Consider the following 14,767-nt stretch of genomic DNA (forward strand, 5'->3'; position numbering starts at 1 on the left):
GTGGCCATAGTACTGGAGTTTCAGCTTTAGCATCATTCCTTCCAAAGAAATCCCAGGGCTGATCTCCTTCAGAATGGACTGGTTGGATCTCCTTGCAGTCCAAGGGACTCTCAAGAGTCTTCTCCAACACCACAGTTCAAAAGCATCAATTCTTCGGTGCTCAGCCTTCTTCACAGTCCAACTCTCACATCCATACATGACCACAGGAAAAACCATAGCCTTGACTAGATGGACCTTTGTTGGCAAAGTAATGTCTCTGCTTTTCAATATGCTGTCTAGGTTGGTCATAACTTTCCCTCCAAGGAGTAAGCGTCTTTTAATTTCATGGCTGCAGTCACCATCTGCAGTGATTTTGGAGCCCAGAAAAGTAAAGTCTGACACTGTTTCCACTGTTTCCCCATCTATTTCCCATGAAGTGATGGGACCGGATGCCATGATCTTCGTTTTCTGAATGTTGAGCTTTAAGCCAACTTTTTCACTCTTCTCTTTCACTTTCATCAAGAGGCTTTTTAGTTCCTCTTCACTTTCTGCCATAAGGGTGGTGTCATCTGCATACCTGAGGTTATTGATATTTCTCCTGGCAATCTTGATTCCAGCTTCTGTTTCTTCCAGTCCAGTGTTTCTCATGATGTACTCTGCATATAAGTTAAATAAGCAGGGTGACAATATACAGCCTTGATGGACTCCTTTTCCTATTTGGAACCAGTCTGTTGTTCCATGTCCACTTCTAACTGTTGCTTCCTGACCTGCATACAAATTTCTAAAGAGGCAGATCAGGTGGTATGGTATTCCCATCTCTTTCAGAATTTTCCACAGTTTATTCTGATCCACACAGTCAAAGGCTTTGACATAGTCAATAAAGCAGAAATAGATGCTTTTCTGGAACTCTCTTGCTTTTTCCATGATCCAGCGGATGTTGGCAATTTGATCTCTGGTTCCTCTGCCTTTTCTAAAACCAGCTTGAACATCAGGAAGTTCACGGTTCACATATTGCTGAAGCCAGGCTTAGAGAATTTTGAGCATGACTTTACTAGTGTGTGAGATGCATGCAATTGTGTGATAGTTTGAGCATTCTTTGGCATTGCCTTTCTTTGGGATTGGAATGAAAACTGACCTTTTCCAGTCCTGTGGCCACTGCTGAGTTTTCCAAATTTGCTGGCATATTGAGTGCAGCACTTTCACAGCATCGTCTTTCAGGACTTGGAATAGCTCAACTGGAATTCCATCACCTCCACTAGCTTTGTTTGTAGTGATGCTTTCTAAGGCCCACTTGACTTCACATTCCAGGATGTCTGGCTGTAGGTCAGTGATCACACCATCGTGATTATCTTGGTCATGAAGATCTTTTTTGTACAGTTCTTCTGTGTATTCTTGCCATCTCTTCTTAATATCTTCTGCTTCTGTTAGGTCCATACCATTTCTGTCCTTTATCGAGCCCATCTTTGCATGAAATGTTCCTTTGGTATCTCTGATTTTCTTGAAGAGATCCCTAGTCTTTCCCATTCTGTTGTTTTCCTCTATTTCTTTGCATTGATCGCTGAAGAAGGCTTTCTTATCTCTTCTTGCTATTCTGTGGAACTCTGCATTCAGATGTTTATATCTTTCCTTTTCTCCTTTGCTTTTCACTTCTCTTCTTTTCACAGCTATTTGTAAGGCCTCCCCAGACAGCCATTTTGCTTTTTTGCATTTCTTTTCCATGGGGATGGTCTTGATCCCTGTTCTCCTGTACAATGTCACGAACTTCATTCCATAGTTCATCAGGCACTCTATCAGATCTAGTCCCTTAAATCTATTTCTCACTGCCACTGTATAATCATAAGGGATTTGATTCAGGTCATACCTGAATGGTCTAGTGGTTTTCCCTACTTTCTTCAATTTAAGTCTGAATTTGGCAATAAGGAGTTCATGGTCTGAGCCACAGTCAGCTCCCGGTCTTGTTTTTGCTGACTGTATAGAGCTTCTCCATCTTTGGCTGCAAAGAATATAATCAATCTGATTTCGGTGTTGACCATCTGGTGATGACCATGTATAGAGTCTTCTCTTGTGTTGTTGGAAGAGGGTGTTTGTTATGACCAATGCATTTTCTTGGCAAAACTCTATCAGTCTTTGCCCTGCTTCATTCCATATTCCAAGGCCAAATTTGCCTGTTATTCCAGGTGTTTCTTGACTTCCTACTTTTGCATTCCAGTCCCCTATAATGAAAAGGACATCCTTTTTGGGTGTTAGTTCTAAAAGGTCTTGTAGGTCTTCATAGAACCATTCAACTTCAGCTTCTTCAGCATTACTGGTTGGGGCATAGACTTGGATTACTGTGATATTGAATGATTTGCCTTGGAAACGAACAGAGATCATTCTGTCGTTTTTGAGATTGCATCCAAGTACTGCATTTTGGACTCTTTTGTTGACCATGATGGCCACTCCATTTCTTCTGAGGGATTTCTGCCTGCAGTAGTAGATATAATGGTCATCTGAGTTAAATTCACCCATTCCAGTCCATTTCAGTTCACAGATTCCTAGAATGTCGACATTCACTCTTGCCATCTGTTGTTTGACCACTTCCAATTTGCCTTGATTCATGGACCTGACATTCCAGGTTCCTATGCAATATTGCTCTTTACAGCATCGGACCTTGCTTCTATCACCAGTCATATCCACAGCTGGGTATTGTTTTTGCTTTGGCTCCATCCCTTCATTCTTTCTGGAGTTATTTCTCCACTGATCTCCAGTAGCATATCGGGCACCTACTGACCTGGGGAGTTTCTCTTTCAGTATCCTATCGTTTTGCCTTTTCATACTGTTCATGGGGTTCTCAAGGCAAGACTACTGAAGTGGTTTGCCATTCCCTTCTCCAGTGGACCACATTCTGTCAGATCTCTCCACCATGACCCGCCCGTCTTGGGTTGCCCCACGGGCATGGCTTAGTTTCATTGAGTTAGACAAGGCTGTGGTCCTAGTGTGATTAGATTGACTAGTTTTCTGTGAGTATGGTTTCAGTGTGTCTGCCCTCTGATGCCCTCTTGAAACATCTACCGTCTTACTTGGGTTTCTCTAACCTTGGGCGTGGGGTATCTCTTCACGGCTGCTCCAGCAAAGCACAGATGCTGTTCCTTACCTTGGACGAGGGGTATCTCCTCACCACCGCCCTTCCTGACCTTCAATGTGGGATAGCTCCTCTAGGCCCTCCTGCGCCCGCACAGCCACGGCTCCTCGGATGTGGGGTTGGTCCTCCCGGCCACCGCCCCTGCTTCAGGTGTGGGGTAGCTCCTCCCACCCGCTGCCCCTGGCCTCAGGCTTGGGGCATGAGGTAGCTCCTCCCGGCTGCCGCCCCTGACCTCAGACACAAGGTAACTCCTCTCGTCACCGCCCCTGACCTCGGACTCGGGGTAGTTCCTCTCGGCCGTTCCTGCGCCGTCACAGTCTGGTACTCTCGGCTGCTGCCCCTGACCCTGACCTCCCTCAAAAGATCCCATGTATGTACTGCTACATTCAGTGCTCCCAACCCTGCAACAGGCCACCACCGACCCACGCCTCTGCCAGAGACTCCCGGACACCCACAGGCAAGTCTGGAGCAGCCTCCTGTGGAGTCACTGCTCCTTTCTTCTGGGTCCTGGTGCACAAGGTTCTGTTGTGACCTCCGAGAGTCTATTTCCCAGTCCTGTGTGAGTTCTGGCAGCTCTATGGTAGGGTTAATGGCGACCTCCTCCAAGAGGGCTTATGCCGTACCCAAGTCAGCTGCACCCAGAACCTCTGTCCCTGTGGAAGACCATGGCCGACCTTTACCTCCACAGGAAATGCTCAAATACATTTCTGTCTCAGTATATGTGGGGTCCCTGGGTCCTGGTGCGCACAAGATTTGTTTGAGCCCTCTGAGCATCTCTGGTGGGAATGGGGTTTGATTCTAAACATGAATTTGCCTCTCCTACCATCTTGCTGGGGCTTCTCCTTTGCCCCTGGACGTGGGGTATCTCCATATGGCCAGTCCAGCGAAGCACAGCCACTGCTCCTGGCCTTGGACGTGGGGTTTCTCATTTCCAATTTCACATCCTACTAATTTTCCCTCTTCTTCAGCCGGAGAACTTGAACTGCTTCAACAGGATGAGTATCAATTCGCTGATCAGTTTTGATTAAAAAAAGCAAGGGAGTTCCAGAAAAACATCTATTTCTGCTTTATTGACTATGTCAAAGCCTTTGACTACGTGGATCACAATAAACTGTGGAAAATTCTGAAAGAGATGGGAATACCAGGCCACCTGACCTGCCTCTTGAGAAACCTATATGCAGGTCAGGAAGCAACAGTTAGAACTGGACATGGAACAACAGACTGGTTCCAAATAGGAAAAGGAGTACTTCAGGGCTGTGTATTGTCACCCTGCTTATTTAACTTATATGCAGAGTACATCATGAGAAACGCTGGGCTGGAAGAAGCACAAGCTGGAATCAAGATTGCCAGGAGAAATATTAATAACCTCAGATATGCAGATGACACCACCCTTATGGCAGAAAGTGAAGAGGAAATAAAGAGTCTCTTGATGACTGTGAAAGAGGAGAGTGAAAAAGTTGGCTTAAAGCTCAACATTCAGAAAACAAAGATCATGGCATCTGGTCCCATCACTTCATGGGAAATAGATGGGGAAACAGTGGAAACAGTGTCAGACTTTATTTTTCTGGGCTCCAAAATCACTGCAGATGGTGACTGCAGCCTTGAAATTAAAAGACGCTTACTCCTTGGAAGGAAAGTTATGACCAACCTAGATAGCATATTAAAAAGCAGAGACATTATTTTGCCAACAAAGGTCCATCTAGTCAAGGCTATGGTTTTTCCAGTGGTCATATATGGATGTAAGACTTGGACTGTAAAGAAAGCTGAGTGCCAAAGAACTGATGCTTTTGAACTATAGTGTTGGTGAAGACCTTGAGAGTCCCTTGGACTGCAAGGAGATCCAAACAGTCCATCCTAAAGATCAGTCCTGGGTTTTCATTGGAAGGACTGATACTGAAGCTGAAACTCCAATACTTTGGCCACCTGATGCGAAGAGCTGACTCATTTGAAAGACCCTGATGCTGGGAAAGATTAAAGGCGGGAGGAGAAGGGGACAACAGAGGATGAGATGGTTGGATGGCATCACCGACTCAATGGACATGAGTTTGAGTCAACTCCGGGAGTTGGTGATGGACAGGGAGGCCTGGCTGCTGCAGCCCATGGGGTCAAAGAGAGTCAGACAGGACTGAGCAACTGAACTGAACTGATGAGAGATCTTGTTACCTGTTTTTTTTGTTTTTGTTTTTTGTTTTTTTATCATTCACAGTAAAACACTTTGACTATTGCTTATGAGGTAAATGATATTTGTGTTGTTTCAAAACCCAGGCTCCTCAATTCTGTTAACTGACAATGCCCCTAAAAAGCATTGTCAAATAGTTGAGTAGAGATGTTTAGACAACTTTGGTCCTCTTAACCTATGCTGGTACTATGTACTCTGATATTGTCATGTGGGGGCACCTAAGATCTGATTGAAATCTGGGTATAACTGAAAGTCAGACTTGGCAGGCATTGCTTTGCTGACCCTGGACTCCCCTGCCCTTGTAGCAGCCCTAATGGGCCACTTTTCTTGTACTGCAGCCAGTTTTCCTGTAGCACCTCTCAGGCCAGTGCTGTTAAAAGGAATCTCCTGTGTGTGTGTCACACAGAGCAAGCACTTGTCTTACATATCATGTTTTGCACTTTAAAGTGAGATTAACTCCAATTTGGTTAAAAATTTTGTAAAGGAGAAGACTCAGTGTACTAGTCTGGTATGCATAAAATGATGCTAACCTTTTTAAAAGTAAAGAAGATGGCAATTACAGTCAGATTACAGTTTTGAAGTTCATGTCATCCTATTTTGGTTTCCTTGTTTGGCCCAGGGATTAGAATTTTTTTTTTTTTCCTGGATGATGGATGAAATTAAGGTTTTTCTATATGAAGGCATTTTTTTCCTCAAAACGAGCCTTATACATTTATACATATATATTCACCTTATTAATGGAAGGAAATAGGAAAAAGCTTTTTATTTCTCACCATATCTCATCCTTAAGACCATGTCCTTGTTAGGACTCACTGTCTCAAACATTGTCTTAAATGCTGTAGTTTGTTGTTTGTTGCATAGCATCTTGTCCTCATAAGCAACTGGCCTTTTCATAGAGACCCTAGAGACTAAAATTATCAGGACAGTTAATTTGTATATTCTGTTATATTTGTATCTCTTATTCATTCTGATAATAAAATCCTTCAAAAAAGGTGGAGGGAGAGAACCTGAGACTTTGTACTCCTATTCCAGCTTTTTACTTATTCATTCTACCACATCTTCTACAAGCAAACAAAACACTGTTGAAATTTCATATCACTCCAACATGATTATCATCTTCATATTACAGATGAGCAGCTTTACGTCTTTAAATCTAAGACACCATTAATTAGAAAGACAATTATTTTATATATCATTCCACAAAAAAATAATGCAGTCAACTAACCTATGATATATCATTAATCAAGGGACACACCTTGATTTCAGAGATAACAAAATGTGGAGCTCTATGTGTCTTAGAACTGGTGAAAGGGATTAACTGAGTAAGTTACTTATACTTCAGTTTGCTAATTTATAAAGTATACAGTTAATTTATGGGACTGTTGTATGTAACTAGTTCCAAATTTTGCTTCTTACAGACATGGTGTAAAGAAGAGAACTTCTGACAAAAAGGCATCTCATAGGAAGAGGTTTCCTCATAGAATAAGGATTCCCAGAGATGGACGTTATATTCAATACAGGATTCTGTTGCATTACTTCCTTCAGAGAAGGGGCTGGAAAACCCAGGGAAATATTTCAAAATTCTTAGAACCAGAAACAGACAAAGTGAACTTTCTAGTCAGTTCAGTTCACTTGCTCAGTTGTGTCCGACTCTTTACAACACCATGAACTGCCCAGGCCTCCCTGTCCATCACTAACTCCTGGAGTCCACCCAAACCCATGTTCATTGAGTCACTGATGCCATCCAACCATCTCATCCTCTGTCATCCCCTTCTCCTCCTGCCCTCAATCTTTCCCAGCATCAGGGTCTTTTCAAATGAGTCAGCTCTTCACTTGAGGTGGACAAAGTATTGGAGTTTCAGCTTAAACATTAGTCCTTCCAATGAAAACCCAGGACTGATCTCCCTTAGGAAGGACTGGTTGGATCTCCTTGCAGTCTAAGGGACTCGCAAGAGTCTTCTCCAACACCACAGTTCAAAAGCATCAATTCTTCGGTGCTCAGCTTTCTTTATAGTTCAACTCTCACTTCCATACATGACCACAGGAAAAACTATAGCCTTGACTAGACGGACCTTTGTTGGCGAAGTAATGTCTCTGTTTTTTAATATGCTATCTAGGTTGGTCATAACTTTCCTTCCAAGGAGTAAACGTCTTTTAATTTCATGGCTGCAATTACCATCTGCAGTGATTTTGGAGCCCCCAAAATAAAGTCAGCCACTGTTTCCACTGTTTCCCCATCTGTTTCCCATGAAATGATGGGACCGGATGCCATGATCTTTGTTTTCCAAATGTTGAGCTTTAAGTCAACTTTTTCACTCTCTTTCACTTTCATCAAGAGGATTTTTAGTTCCTCTTCACTTTCTGCCATAAAGTAGTGTCATCTGCTTATCTGAGGTTATTGATATTTCTCCCAGCAATCTTGATTCCAGCTTGTGCTTCTTCCAGCCCAGCGTTTCTCATGATGTACTCTGCATATAAGTTAAATAAGCAGGGTGACAATACACAGCCCTGAAGTACTCCTTTTCCTATTTGGAACCAGTCTGTTGTTCCATGTCCAGTTCTAACTGTTGCTTCCTGACCTGCATATAGGTTTCTCAAGAAGCAAGTCAGGTGGTCTGAGATTCCCATCTCTTTCAGAATTTTCCACAGTTTATTGTGATCCACACAGTCATAGGCTTTGGCATAGTCAATAAAGCAGAAATAGATGTTTTTCTGGAATTCTCTTGCTTCTTTGATGGTCCAGCAGATGTTGGCAATTTGATCTCTGGTTCCTCTGCCTTTTCTAAAACCAGCTTGAACATCTGGAAAGTCACGGTTCATGTATTGCTGAAGCCTGGCTTGGAGAATTTTAAGCATTACTTTACTAGAGTGTGCTGCTGCTGCTGCTGCTAAGTCGCTTCAGTCGTGTCCAACTCTGTGCGACCCCATGGACTGCAGCCTACCAGGCTCCTCCAGCCATGGGATTTTCCAGGCAAGAGTACTGGAGTGGGGTGCCATTGCCTTCTCCGTACTAGCGTGTGAGATGAGTACAATTGTACGGTAGTTTGAGCATTCTTTGGCATTGCCTTTCTTTGGGATTGGAATGAAAACTGACCTTTTCCAGTCCTGTGGCCACTGCTGAGTTTTCCAAATTTGCTGGCATATTGAGTGCAGCACTTTCACAGCATCATCTTTCAGGATTTGAAATAGCTCAACTGGAATTCCATCACCTTCACTAGCTTTGTTCATAGTGATGCTTCCTAATGCCCACTTGACTTCACATTCAGGATGTCTGGCTCTAGGTGAGTGATCACACCATCGTGATTATCTGGGTCATGAAGATATTTTTTGTACTTTCTAGAATCCCCAAATAATAGAGAGTGAGGAAATCCGGTAGAAAAAGCTGTTTTATCAGCTAATGCATACATAGTCCTGCTGAAGTTGCAAAATCAATGATTTCCAATCCTTCTTGGGGGGAACATATGTGTCCTTTTGTCTTGCACAGCACATATTTATGCCTATTTTCCCCAACTTTACTAAAATGTTTATCAATGGAAAAGAACTTAGAATAGCCAAGACAATTTTGTAAAAGAACTAGACTGGAGGATATTCACAACCTAACGTCCAGATTTATCATAAAGCTGAAAATGCTGAGATATTGGCTTAAGAATGTATAAATTTGTAATCCCAAAATAAATACTTTATTTATGATCAGTTGACTGTAGACCAAAAAGTCAGTGTGATTCAATAGAAAAAGATAGTTTTTACAAATTGTCCTGGATACTGAGCCAGGGGAGAAAATGAGCCTTGATCCTTAACTTACCTGTCACACAAAAATGAACTCAAACTGTGTCATAGATCTAAATATAAGAACTAAACTATAAAAGATTCCAGAGGAAAATTTAGGGGGAACATCTTTAAGACATTTAGTTAAGCCAGGAATTCTTAGGACACACCAAAAAAAATCAAAGCCATAAGAAAAAACTGGTAAATTGGACTTGATAAAATTCAAAAACATTTTCCCATTGAAAGACACTATCAAGAAAATGAAAAAAAAAATCACGAATTTGAAAAAAAAATTCAGAACATATAAAAAATACTGACAACTTAAGGAAAAATAATCACACAACTTTAAAGAAATGAGCGGAATTAAGACACTTTCCCAAAAGTTATACGAATGAATTCCCATTGTGGTCAAGCGTCTCCATTGGAACTGGTACTTCCTGGTGATAGTCATCAAGTGCCTCATGGAGGGGGCCTTTGCGTGCTATTCAGCAATGGATGAGCCTGGTCAGGAACTGAGCTAGAGACCACCATCCCAGCTCCACACTTAGACTTTGCTGTAGAATATAGATTTCCTGTGGTCTCCAAGTGTCTCCACTATGCAAAAACCTTGCTGACCCTCAGTTCAGTTCAATTCAGTCATTCAGTCATGTCCGACTCTTTGCAAGCCCATGAATCACAGCATGCCAGGCCTCCCTGTCCATCATCAACTCCTGGAGTTTACCCAAACTCATGTCCATCGAGTTGGTGATGTCATCCAGTCATCTCATCCTCTGTTGTCCTCTTCTCCTCCTGCCCCCAATCCCTCCCAGCATCAGAGTCTTTTCCAATGAGTCAACTCTTCGCATGAGGTGGCCAAAGTATTGGAGTTTCAGCTTTAGCATCAGTCCTTCCAGTGAACACCCAGGACTGATCTCCTTTAGCATGGACTGGTTGGATCTCCTTGCAGTCCAAGGGACTCTCAAGAGTCTTCTCCAACACCACAGTTCAAAAGCATCAATTCTTCGGTGCTCAGCTTTCTTCACAGTCCAACTCTCACATCCATACATGACCACTGGAAAAACCACAGCCTTGACTAGATGGACCTTTGTTGGCAAAGTAATGTCTCTGCTTTTGAATATGCTATCTAGGTTGGTCATAACTTTCCTTCCAAGGAGTAAGCTTCTTTTAATTTCATGGCTGCAATCACCATCTGCGGTGATTTGGAGCCCAAAAAAATAAAGTCTGACACTGTTTCCACTGTTTCCCCATCTATTTCCCATGAAGTGATGGGACCGGATGCCATGATCTTTTTTAAGCCAACTTTTTCACTCTTCTCTTTCACAGTCATCAAGAGGCTTTTTAGTTCTTCTTCACTTTCTGCCATAAGGGTGGTGTCATCTGCATATCTGAGGTTATTGATATTTCTTCTGGCAATCTTGATTTCAGCATGTGCTTCTTCCAGCCCAGTGTTTCTCATGATGTACTCTGCATATAAGTTAAATAAGCAAGGTGACAATATACAGCCTTGACATACTCCTTTTCCTATTTGGAACCAGTCTGTTGTTCCATGTCCACTTCTAACTGTTGCTTCCTGACCTGCATATAGGTTTCTCAAGAGGCAGGTCAGATGGTCTGGTATTCCCATCTCTTTCAGAATTTTCCACAGTTTATTGTGATCCACACAGTCAAAGGCTTTGGCATAGTCAATAAAGCAGAAATAGATGTTTTTCTGGAACCCTCTTGCTTTTTCGATGATCCAGCGGATGTTGGCACTTTGATCTCTGGTTCCTCTGCCTTTTCTAAAACCAGCTTGAACCTCTGGAAGTTCACGGTTCACATATTCCTAGAGCCTAGACAGATATAATAACCACAACCTCATAATCCTCAGGAGGTTTCAGTATTTTTCACTTCCTCTTTTTACGGTGTGTAAATTTTCCAAACTAGTAATCAAGAAACACCACTTTAGCTGCAACCTGATAGTGAGATCTAAACTTGATAGATGATTCCCATCTCCATGCCACCCACTTCCATCTGTTCCACTAAAATATAGTCTTTCTGAAGGTGGTATTTTTTGCCAGGTTTCTTCACTGAAGCACCTAGAAAAATGCCTGACACATAGAAGGTGCTCAACAAATACTTGTTGAATGTAAATACATTTTCTTGTAAGATCATCCTGAAAGACCCAAGATATATGGCTGTTCTAATTATAAGAACTGACACAATTTCTACCCTTCTCCAAATCTTCACACAGTTCATTATAACAGTAGATGAATTTAAGATGTTGGTTTGACATCTTTATCAGTGACCAAATTGTTCAAAGCAAGATAGCAATTAACTTTTTTAATAAGTCTGTATATAGCTTTATACTAACCTACTTGCATATATTAACTGATATAATACTTATAATATGTGAGGGAGGTATTAATATCCCCAATTTACAGATGAGAAAAGTAAGTCAGACTTTCTGTAGTTTTCCTCAAGTAACACAGCTGATTAAGTCACAGATTTGGATTTGAACTCAGGATCTGGCTCCAGAATCTATGTTTTTAGCCACATAACCATGCTTCTCAACTTTAATACAGACTGTCAAGAGGTTGTTTTTTTTTTTTTTTTTTTTTTAATGTATAATTCAGCAGGACTGAGATGGAGCCCAAGATTCTGCATTTTTATTAAGCTCCTAGGTGCTGCTGAGGATCTAAGGAGCACACTTGGATCAGCAAGGCACTACACTGAACCACCTCTTTTGTGAACACTCAAGCAAGCAGGCAGTCTAGAAGTGCAGGCTCGTTCTGTACCACAAAGTGGTCCAAGGATGATGGTGCTTTCTTTCTGTTCAGCATCCACTAGGGATTACCCTCATCTACTTGTTCTGAAATGACCCCCATCAACACAGCCACATTCCAGTCTTTGCAAAGAGAGAAAAAAAGCAGAGAGCAAGCAGCTTCCTTTTGAGAGCATGACCAGAAGTCACCCATCACTTCTGCACACTGCTCATTAGTCAGACTTGGTCATGAAGTCACACCAAAGCTGCAAGGAAGGTGTGGAAACGTAGTTTCCAACTGGACCAACATCTAGCTAAAACTCAAGAGGTTCTATCACTGAAACAAAAAAGTCTTTTAATGGATTAAAGTAGATTGGTAGGCTTCCCCAGTGGATCAAGCAGTAAAAATTTGCCTGCAATGCAAGAGATTCAGAAGATGAAGATTCAGTCCCCAGGTCTGGAAGTGGCAACCCACTCCAGTATTCTTGCCTGGAGAATCCCATGGACAGAGGAGTCTGGTGGGCTACAGTCCGTAGGATCACAAAGTCAGACACGACTAAACACACACACATCTCCAAATTGGTGAGAAAACTTACAGTTTCTGCCACAGGAGATTGAAAAGCCTTTGATTTTCATCACATTTTATCATCTTTCTTCTAAGGGTGAGCGAATAAGTATCTCTCTCTTCCCTCCCTTTTCTGCTCACCTGCACAGTTGTTCCTTTGGGTCTAGAAAAACCCATTTCACATCTAAGTCATCTCCCTTAACTTGATCCTCCAAAAATCTGATTAAATGGAAAAGAGGGAATCCATTCTTGCACAGCCTAAAAATAGTACCTTAGGATGAATAAAATACAAGATTTTTAAATATCCGAGTTCCCCCTCTGCATCTTTCTTTCGTCACATTTTGTCAGTGGCCCATCTCCTCTCAATGTCTACCTGATCCTTAAGGAAACTCAGTGAAGCCGGAAATATGGTCCTTGAATCATTTAGATTAATTTTTCCTCTTTCTCTAACTGAAAATGTTGATAACTAGTTTTTTGGTGTCTTATCTCTATTATAGACAGAGCTGTCCCTGAAGAAAATACAGTGAAAGTGATACATTCTAAGTTGAGGTGATTTGAATCAAGTTTAGGCAGAGACTGGGAGGCTGCCTTCATTTTTATTGGAACGTCTCAGCCTAAACCTAGCAACTTGGAGAGATTTGGATTAGGCAATTCACACAATACACTCACTCCACCAGCAGCCACGGATGAGCTGGCTGGAAGCAAAGAAAGCAGTGAGGATCTGTGGTAGCTGACGACATCCAGTCACTTGTGCAGGTTATAAGAAAGGGCTTACGAGTCCTGCATCTCACCCTGGAAACTGGATCTTTTATAAGCCATTTTATCTTCCAGTTGTGCAATAGTTGAGGCTATTGCACTTTTTACCAGCTTTTGAATTAAGCACAAAGGCTGAAGATACCCAAAGAAGAAAAAGAGAAGCAAGCTGGGATGAGGCAGAAAGCACTGTTGTGGCCTGGCACTGCCGTCTATACACTTTGGGTTTCTGAAACAGGTCAGGCTGCAAAATCTATCAGACAAAACATTTTGAAGTAAAATGAACTAATCTCTTTTTTTTCCCCTTTGTAGTCAAAATGTGGCCTTGCTTTTAGGTGGACCTGAGAGTTATTACTAATAACTGGTTTCCAAAAGATGACACCTGTCTGTATATTGACAGAGGTTTTAGCAATTGAAGAAGCTTTGGCGGGCAGCATGGCCAATCCATTTGTTTTCCCTTTCTCAATAATCAGTGAGTATCACTGCAGGCTCAGTTGGTCTGGCTGATTGATTGTAAAGACAGCCAAAATGAACAGCTCGACCATCTCACAATCTGATTTCCCTGCCATGTATTGACCCAATCCAAGTTACATATGTTACAGTATTTGCAAAGCTGTCACTGTTATAAAACACTTACCGGGTACTTGCAATCGACAGGGGCTTTATGAGAACCCATTAAAACTGGAATCCAACTCACCCTGGCCTGTTTGAGCTTTGAGAATTCTTCTGTATGGGAAGAGGGAAGTGGTTGATTAAATATCTCCACATTCACACAAACACAGCAGTAACAACAATGACAAAACAGATAGCTCTTTCTGAGAATTCCCTGGGATATGATTCACTGGGCAGTAACTGGGAATGAAAGCAGATACGGAATAACCTTTGGGGGTGGGGGCGTGTGTTTGTTTTTGTTGCTTTTAATCTGTCTTTATTTTTAAAAATCTCAGGATGTGTGGAGTGGAGACCAAACCCCTGGGCCCTTTCTTATCCAAGAAGAGGAGGTGCTGCCATCTGCTGGTAGAGGTGGAAACTGTTCCTAGCAGGAATTTTCTCATTAACTCAGGAGATGACCTGGTCTGTCTGGAAACTGTCTGCATTTCAGACCCCGTAGCTGATTTACGGTTAAAAGCAAAATGGGTTGTTTGAAATCGTGGAGCCAGTGGTTTGCTTTCATTCCTCTTTCAAGGCTTTGGTTGAATTTAGGATAGATCAGAGAGATCTCTCATTGTACTAAATAAACTCCTAACGATACTGATTGAGCTGCTCAGATGGGACACTACAGGGATGTGGGAAACTCAAGGCCCATTAAATCACTGAGCGCACTTAGCTGAAATTATGATACTCTGGTCATCCATGGCTAAATGAGGAGCAGAAGTTTAACGAGTGTACCAGGTTAAAAATGAGCCTGTGTCAAGCAGGAATCAGATTCATTAATTAGTACTCCACTTAAACTATTGAGCAGTTTTACTTATCACACTGCTCAGGAAGGGGGAGGCAGGAGAAGCTGGAGAATAAGGATGGCCACCTTTGCTCATGATCAGATATGAGCCACTCAAATGAGGCTTCAGAGAAGGGAGGGGAGAGAGAGCAGAGCATTCCAACCAATTTTCTCCACTGACTACTAGTAAGTTTGAAAATCTAAAATTCTTGCAGTTTTACCTTTGA

Source organism: Bubalus bubalis, chromosome 3, assembly GCF_019923935.1.
Source record: "Bubalus bubalis isolate 160015118507 breed Murrah chromosome 3, NDDB_SH_1, whole genome shotgun sequence".
NCBI classification, from domain to species: Eukaryota; Metazoa; Chordata; class Mammalia; order Artiodactyla; family Bovidae; genus Bubalus; species Bubalus bubalis.